Source organism: Schistocerca cancellata, chromosome 4, assembly GCF_023864275.1.
Source record: "Schistocerca cancellata isolate TAMUIC-IGC-003103 chromosome 4, iqSchCanc2.1, whole genome shotgun sequence".
Classification (NCBI taxonomy): domain Eukaryota; kingdom Metazoa; phylum Arthropoda; class Insecta; order Orthoptera; family Acrididae; genus Schistocerca; species Schistocerca cancellata.
The window spans coordinates 144,265,039-144,273,152 of NC_064629.1; positions in this window are offsets into that span (position 1 = coordinate 144,265,039).

An 8,114-nucleotide genomic window follows, 5' to 3' on the forward strand; every position below is an offset into this window, starting at 1 on the left:
GGGTGTTGACAGATATGAAAATTACTGAACTATCAGTTATCCACGGCTGCAAAATACTAACTTGAATTCTTTACAGACGAATGGAAAAACTAGTAGAAGCCGACCTTGGGGAAGATCAGTTTGGATTCTGTAGAAATACTGGAACACGTGAGGCAATACCGACCCTACGACTTATCTTAGAAGCTAGATTAGGGAAAGGCAAACCTACATTTCTGGCATTTGTAGACATAGAGAAAGCTTTTGACAATGTTGAATGGAATACTCTCTTTCAAATTCTAAAGGTAGCAGGGATAAAATACAGGGAGCGAAAAGCTATTTACAATTTGTACAGAAACCAGACGGCAGTTATAAGAGTCGAGGGACATGAAAGGGAAGCAGCGGTTGGGAAGGGAGTAAGACAGGGTTGTAGCCTCTCCCCGATGTTATTCAATCTGTATATTGAACAAGCAGTAAAAGAAGCAAAAGAAAAATTCGGAGTAGGTATTAAAGTCCATGGGGAAGAAATAAAAACATTGAGGTTTGTCGATGACATTGTAATTCTGTCAGAGACAGCAAAGTACTTGGAAGAGCAGTTGAATGGAATGGACAGTGTCTTGAAAGGAGGATATAAGATGAACATCAACAAAAGCGAAACGAGGATTATGGAATGTAGTCGAATAAAGTCGGGTGATGCTGAGGGAATTAGATTAGGAAATGAGACACTTAAAGCAGTAAAGGAGTTTTGCTATTTGGGGAGCAAAATAACTGATGATGGTCGAAGTAGAGAGAATATAAAATGTAGACTGGCAATGGCAAGGAAAGCGTTTCCGAAGAAGAGAAATTTGTTAACATCAGGTATAGATTTAAGTGTGAGGAAGTCGTTTCTGAAAGTATTTGTATGGAGTGTAGCCATGTATGGAAGTGGAACATGGACGATAAATAGTTTGGACAAGAAGAGAATAGATGCTTTCGAAATGTGGTGCTACAGAAGAATGCTGAAAATTAGATGGGTAGATCACATAACTGATGAGGAGGTATTGAATAGAATTGGGGAGAAGACGAGTTTGTGGCACAACTTGACAAACAGAAGGGACCGGTTGGTAGGACATGTTCTGAGGCATCAAGGGATCACAAATTTAGCACTGGAGGGCAGCGTGGAGGGTAAAAATCGTAGAGGGAGACCAAGAGATGACTACACTAAGCAGATTCAGAAGGATGTAGGTTGCAGTAAGTACTGGGAGATGAAGAAGCTTGCACAGGATAGAGTAGCATGGAGAACTGCATCAAACCAGTCTCAGGACTGAAGACAACAACAACAACGAGGATAAAAACTGCGTAAAAAGCAAAATGACATCGGTTGTTAATTGTTGTGGTGTCAAAAACAGGATAAAAATCGAAATGACATTGGTTTCTAGCTGTCGTGAGATTGGAGAAACACTTGTTCCAAATGCTGCCGACCGTTTTCTGCCACAAGTTGAAGTCGAAAAACGCAATGTTCACAACAGATCAGTGTGTCTTGGGGGTCATGTGTCATGTTCAGAATGAGTTGCCCAATGCCTGCCTTCAGTTCAACTGCGTTTGTAACTGGAGCACTGAACACAACACGTTTCACAACCAGAAGACACACGGATTAAGATCAGGTGATTCTGGACTGCCAGGCTATAGAGGAATGACGGCTGATAATTCTAGCATTTCCAAAATGCCTCTGCGGCAGCCGCTTCACTGGGTGTGTAATGTGGAGAGGAGCGCCATCTTGCATAAAAATGATCCTACTTACATATCCATGTTTTTGACGGGTTGGAATGACAAAAAAATGGTTCAAATGTCTCTGAGCACTATGGGACTTAACTTCTGAGGTCATCAGTCCCCTAGAACTTAGAACTACTTAAACCTAACTAACCTAAGGACAGCACACACATCCATGCCCGAGGCAGGATTCGAACCTGCGACCGTAACGGTCGCGCGGTTGCAGACTGTAGTGCCTAGAACCATTCGGCCACCCCGGCCGGCGGTTGGAATGACAATGATGCGTAAAACCTCGCATAGCGTTTACCAGTGACGGTACAGCTAATAGGACCTGCTGGACTCATATCCTCGAAAAAAATACGGCCCTATGATAAACGATGCTGTCAACTCACAACATACTGTCGCATTTGCAGAATGAAGTGATACCGGTTGATGTGAGAGCAGATTTTCCGTTGCTCATATTCTGCAATTCTCCATATTGACTTATCCTTGGAAATGGGCTTCATCTGTCCACAGAATGTTCCATCAACATGCATTGTTCACTTCCATGCGAACAAGAAATTTCAGACTTGTGGGCAGGTCAGCAGGAAGCAACTCCTGCACGTGGGTGATTTTGTATGGATAGCAACGCAGGATCATTCGTTGGATTTTACGCACCATGCTCGCAGGCTTGTCTACCTTTGAGGCAATGTCCCCTCCAACAATGCCGTGACCACATCTTCGGCAGCCGTCGGATCAACAACATGACTCCCTCTGCCACATTGCACTTCAAAAGAATCTGTTTTTCCGAATTTCGTAATCATTTCCTCCAGACCCTTAGCAAACACAGACCTTTCTTCATGCCCTTCAGTGTCAAGAATTTATACAGGGCTACTGGTGCACAGTCGCCAATTTTGTAAAACAAATTTACTAGCAGTGCACGTTCCTTCATAATGACTGTCATGCTGGGCATCTCAGACGCAAACTGAGAAACAGCCGTGTGCCGGGCGTCTGTTTGCGTGCATATCCCTACGCTTACAGCGACATGTGCGGGTCAAATTTTCATTAAATATTTTTTTTCCATGCCGTTTCCCCCTGCGTCAGTAATATGTTGTTCAGATTTGATGTCATTCTGAGCAGTGGTTCTTTATCACCAGTGTTTTGAAACTGGCATTTTAACTACGGGCACCCTGTAGTTGTGTGAGTGTGTGTGTGTGTGTGTGTGTGTGGCGTTTATCTTCACCCGCTACTGTAGTCCTGTTTCCCACATATCGTAAAAAAAAAATTATCAAGAAGAAATGATTAAAACGTAAATACTGTATGTACACACTGAAAAAGATATGTAAAATTTGCAGTGAAAATTTTTTAAAAAATAGTGTGAAAAATGTATTGCAGAATTTGTTACTAAACCAGAAGTTAATTTGCTAAGGGGACAAAACAGCGAGGTCTTTGGTCCCATTAGATTAGGGAAGGATAGGGAAGGAAGTCAGCCATGCCCTTTCAAAAGAACCATTCCGGCATTTGCCTGAAGTGATTTAAGGAAATCACGGAAAATCTTAATTAGGATGGCCGGACGCGGGTTTGAACCGTCGTCCTCCGGAAAGCGCGGCCATTGTGCTATAGGAGGTCATATTGGTCAAAACTAGAAGAAAAATCCTTATAATTATATGTCCAGGAATCAATAACTGTTTAGCTATGGGCCATTTTACTTGTGACGAGCAATGTGTAGTATTGGATGATGTTGACTGTCTTTCCATTGGAGTTAATTGGGCATTGGTATAGTAAATTATCACAGTATGAATGTGTGGGCAGATGGAAAATTCTCAAGCAACCATCAGGATTGCTTCAGTATCAGTATATGGGCAAGAAATGTCAATGTCAATGACAATGACAATGACAATGTTCCTAGGCGTTCGGATAGATAGTAAGCTGTTGTGGAAAGCCTATATCCAGGATCTTGTTCAGAAGCTAAATGCTGCTTTATTTACCATTAGAACAGTATCTGAAATAAGTGACACTTCGACACGAAAAGTAGTCTACTTCGTATATTTTCATATGCTTATGTCGTATGGTATTATTTTTTGGGGTAATTCTTCTGATTCAAAAAGGGTATTTTTGGCTAAAAACGGGCTGTTCGAGCTATATGTGGTGTAAGTTCGAGAACGTCTTGTCGACCCCTATTCAAAAATCTGGGAATTCTGACATTGCCCTCACAGTATATATTTTCTTTAATGTCGTTTGTTGTTAGCAATATTAGCCTATTCCCAAGAGTTAGCAGCTTTCACTCAGTTAATACAAGGCAGAAATCAAATCTGCATGTAGAATGCACTTCCTCGACTCTTGTGCAGAAAGGAGTGCAGTATTCTGCTGCATCCATTTTCAATAAGCTACCACAAGAACTCAAAAATCTTAGCAGTAGCCCAAACTCTTTTAAGTCTAAACTGAAGAGTTTCCTCATGGCTCACTCCTTCTATTCTGTCGAGGAGCTCCTGGAAGAGCTAAAAAATTAAGCAAATTCCAGTGTTAGATTGTTGATTTTCTTCATTTAAACTTACGACTTGTCACCTGAATATGTTTTTTTTATATTTCATTTTATCTGTTTCTAATATCGTGTTATAATTTCATGTATTGACTCGTTCCATGACCATGGAGACTTCTCCTTAATTTGGTCCCACGGAATAATAAATAAATAAATAAAATAAAAAAATAAATAGAACCATAGAATTTACCGAACAGATTGGTGCCTTGAATCACTGATTTCAGCGTGATGAATTACCACCACCATTCGACAATGTTATCCTTGCAGAAATATCACGACTGTGGTTTATGCATGACGGGGCATCACCTCATTTTCTATGGATCATGCAATAGCACCTCACCGCAACGTTTTATGGCCTATGGATTGATCGAGAAGTCCAGTAGCAGATTCTCCCCGTTCATCGGAAGTGAATCCAATGAATTTCTGACTATGGGGGCACTGACGGGCATTGGCGTATTCCAAACCTATCGACAATGTGCCGTTGTTGTTAGTGTGTGATCATTGCATGTGATTCAGTCCAAATGGAGCCAGCTGTATTTGAAAGAGCGCGTGGTTCATTGCGAAGAAGGGCTGATCGAAGTGTCAGGATTGGTGGTAACCACAGGCAGCACAGCCTATAATGTATACTTCTGCGTAACAGTCCGATGGGAATTAGAGGACAGATTGGCCTATATCTCAACAGGTTTTGGTTTCCAGATATATCATCATACAAACTGTTCTAGTTATGATCAACACTACCTCCTGTAGGAATATATGACACTTTTTGAAACAAACTGTATATTTCGCGACTCTTCTTGCATTGTAAGTCTACTTGGTAAGGATCCCAGACTAATGAACATTTGTCCAGAATCCACCGAACAAGTGTTTTGTGAGCCATTTGTTTCGTGGATGAATTACATTTCCTTAAGATTCTCCTAATGACTCTCAGAGTGGCATCTATCATACCTAGTAATTGTTTTTGCGGTCATTCCACTTTAGATCGCTCCGAGTGGTTATTCCCAGATATTTTAAGTTAGTCAGTATTTTTGCATTAGTGTAACCTGACAGCAGTGGATCTCTCCGCCTAAATACCAATCCATCACATTTATTTACGTTCAGGGTCAACTGTGAGACCCTTCACGAATCGTCGATTCTCTGCAGGTCTTCTTGAATTTCGCTACATATTTCTGTTGTCGGATATTTCCTGTAGACAACAGAATCGTCCGGAAATGGCCTGACAGAGCTTCCGCTGTTACCCATTAAGACCGTGAATATAGATTGTAAACAGTAATGACGATACAACAATCTCCTAAGGAACTCCAGAAATTACCTTTACATCTGTGATTATATTCCTTTAAGAACATGTTGACTCACATATGCAAGGAAGCCCTCAACCCAGTCTCAGATCGGGTACCCTACTCGCTAAGCTCTTACCTCGTTCACTAAACGGCAATGAAGAGCTTATCGAATGCCTTCCGGAAATCGAGGAATACGGCATAAACATGGTCGCTTTGTCCACGGCGCTCTGAATCTCATGGACTATTAGAGTGATCTGGGTTTCGCATGATGTCCTTTTGCAGTAGCCATGTTCATTTTTGTGGATGAGATTTTCATCCTTTTAATGCGCGAGCCTAAAATATTCTCCATAATTCTACAACAGATCGACGTCAGCGGTATACGCCTGTAATTACTCGTATCTCTCCGATTTCTCTTGTTGTAAACGGGTATGACCCGCGCTTCTCACAATTGTTGAGTAACCTTCGTTGCTCCAGCGAACTGCGATAAACTGCTGCTAGAAGGGCAGAAAGTTGTTTCGCATAATCTTTGTAGAGCCTAACAGGTAGGGACGGCGGCTATACCTGAAACAACCGGTTTTCAGTTATATCGGTTTATTTCATTGCCAATTTTACCTGTTGTTGAAACCGCTCAAAATATCCGGTTTCTGAAGTAACCAGTTTCCGGGTTTTCATTCCTATTACTTCTGTAAGAAACAAAGACTGAAAAATTTCAAGATACGTAGAAGCAAAATACAGTATCAAATTAAACAGATAAAGAAAAGAAAACTTAGTACATCCCATTTGCTTCTTTTTTCGAAAGTGATAAGTGGTTGAATACTACAAAGAAAACTGCAGTATTCTTCTACTGATTCTATTTTTTTTTTTTTTTACTCTGCTCAAAAATCATATTGTAGTTGAGGATCGCACCACTATTTGTGCACTACGAACAGTCAGTGCTACAAGGTGAAGAACTTAGTTTTTCGTGTTAATTTGTCCGTTTTCAAGGTATACAAGCAGGTAAAGACATATTATGTAGACACAATCAGCATATCAGCTATTTTTGTTTTTATTGTAAACTATGAAAAAATTGTTAAATTTTAAGTCTTCTTCTTATACGATGTCGCAAGTTTGTTCTGGCTCCTCACATATTTAATCTTTTGAAGCAAATGGAGCATTGTACTTTATAAATACCGCACTTTGTAAAATCTTCCAGACTAGGAATGTTTCCATTCTTTAGTAAACTGATGTCCGACGAAGACAGAGAGAAACTACCATACAGACCAGATGGGGCAAGTCTTGCACAGGGGTTTAACACGTGTACCAAAATGGTTCAAATGGCTCTGAGCACTATGGGACTTAACTGCTGAGGTCATCAGTCCCCTAGAACTTAGAACTACTTAAACCTAACTAACTTAAGGACATTACACACATCCATGCCCGAGGCAGGATTCGAACCTGCGACCGTAGCGGTCACGCGGTTCCAGACTGAAGCTCCTAGAACCGCTCGGTCACACCGGCCGGCGAACACGTGTACCATTTAACAGCCCACACCACATGGTAACAGGTAAATTATTGATAATCTTTTCATATTTTTGGGTCACAGTCATGTAATAATGTTTGAATGATATTTCCGCCATTTGACTGTACAAACTTCTTCACTTTATATTACTATCGTGATTTCGGCCTTAAGTCATTCTCAAATGCAACACTGAAAAAACTTTTTGTACAAATGCATAGAAAGTGAGGAGAACCAAATATAACGTCAATCTGCCACTCGTCAGATAAAAAAATAATCTAAATATTATTATTATATTATTATTTCGATTACATTTAATCTGGCATTGGAGTGGCATACTGATATTAAATTTTGCTCCTTCTCACTTTCTATGCACCTGAATAAATTTTTTTTCGGTGTTGTACTTGATAGTGGCTTAAGGGGGGTAGGTCGTCAAACGGGCTGACTTGGAGCAGGAGAGGCACCACAGGACATTTTAATTTTCACTGTCTATATTTTTACAAGTAAATTCATAAAACATTTCAGCATGACCAGGAAGAATTCAGGATTCACACGCGTAACAGCGAAAGTTCAAAAGCAAAACAAAATAATTTTTTACATGTGAAATTACATCATTTTTCACTTACTATTGGCTGAATTTGTTGCTATAGGTACACTTTTCTTCATAAGTAAGAGAGACTGTGCGATGAATTTTACACAGCATAAAAACCATACTTACAGGTGTCTGAAGCACTAGAATCTATTTAATTTATGAAAAAATGAATGAGCTGTTACGTTTTAAACTTTATGTTTAGAAAAAAATCAAATTTTGTAGTTAATTATCTCAATTTTTACCACAGTTTTTAATAGATTTGGAAAATTCTAGAGTTTCATACACCTGTAAGTATGGTTTGTATGCTGTGCAAAATTCATCAAAGAATCTCTCTTACTTGTGATGAAAAATGTACCTATAGCAAAACGATGAAATTTCACATGCAATTTATTTTGTTATGTTTTTGAACTTCCACTGCTATGAGTGTGAATCCCGAATCCTTCCTGGTCATGCTGACAAAGTTTTATGAATTTATTTGTAAAAGTGTAGACAGTGGAAATTAAAATG